At 68.9% G+C, this 1,127-nt stretch overlaps 1 long non-coding RNA gene across 1 annotated transcript in view; it reads right to left on the reverse strand.

The window, feature by feature from the left end:
- Window positions 1-206: 206 nt before the first annotated feature.
- The window catches only part of LOC107183103, a 22,290-nt gene continuing 21,369 nt past the window's right edge, over window positions 207-1,127 (reverse strand). The window contains exon 3 of the long non-coding RNA XR_001513878.1: window positions 207-304. This is a non-coding gene — a long non-coding RNA (uncharacterized LOC107183103). The remainder of the gene's footprint in view (window positions 305-1,127) is intronic.

Raw genomic sequence — 1,127 nt, forward strand, 5'->3', positions numbered from 1 at the left:
GGCAGGGGAGGGGGGAAGAGCAGTGGTTTGGGGACACAGTGTGCTCAGTGGGCTGGGTGATGGGGGGAGGGACTAGGGAGATGGCTCCAGGGGTCAAGGGCCTGACCCGGGAGGCAGGGGTGTGTGAGCCGGCCAGGGGGGTGGGGGCAGGCAGAGAGGGGCCTGGGCTGCAGCAGGGACCCCACGGGGCGTGGCAGGCTTGGGGACCCGAGACACAGGGAGGTTACGGCTAGGAGAGGCAGGGGGGGCGTCACCCCAATAGTAAGCCATCCAAGGAGCTGCCCCCCACGCAGGCAGGGAGCAGCTGTCACCCTGAAACACTGGCCGGGAGGTGGGGGCTGGGCCTGAAGGGTTCTGGTCTCCAAGACTCCCGAGGTCAAAGGGCAGCTGGTCAGGTCAGCAGTCAGCCCGGCCGGTGTGGCTCAGTGGTTGAAGCGTCGGCCTGCGGACCGAAGGGTCCCGGGTTCGATTCCCGGTCAAGGGCACAGGCCCGGGTTGCGGACTCGATCCCCAGTAGGGGGCGTGCAGGAGGCGGCCGGTCCATGATTCTCTCCCAGAAGTCAAACCGCACAGGAGGGAAACACGCTAGAGTCCCAGACACCCCCACCTGGGGCCCCACAGCTCACCCTGGGCGGCGGCTCCCTGCGGGCTCCTTCTCTCCCCCAGCCTCCCCCCCCTGTCTCCCGCTGTGTCCCCTGCTGTGTCCCTCTCTTGCCCGCTCTTTCTGGATGTCACTCCCCATCTCTGGGCCCGTCTCTGTGCCCCCCTGGCCCTCTGGGCCCCCTCCTCCCGCTGTCCCGGCCCCAGGCCCCGGGTCCCAGACGGGCTGGCGGCCACTCCCAAGTGTTTCTATTCCCGGCCTGAGTGGCCTCCAGGTGCCATTGCAGCTGTGGCCTAATATGGTCCGATGAGGAGCCAGGCAGGCGGAGGGGAGGGGAGGGGTCCAGCTCCCTCATCCACTGACCCCCAGCTGGGCACAGGCCTGCGCACTGACAGCGGTTACTGTTCCCTTCGTGGTGCTGGCACCACCCCCATCTGCCAGGCCCACGTCACCCCTGACCGGCTGCACCTGTCCAGGGGGCCCAGAGCTGGTGGGGACCCCGGGGCGCCCAGCTGCCCATCGGGGC

Source organism: Myotis davidii, unplaced genomic scaffold (genome assembly GCF_000327345.1).
Source record: "Myotis davidii unplaced genomic scaffold, ASM32734v1 scaffold358, whole genome shotgun sequence".
NCBI lineage: Eukaryota > Metazoa > Chordata > Mammalia > Chiroptera > Vespertilionidae > Myotis > Myotis davidii.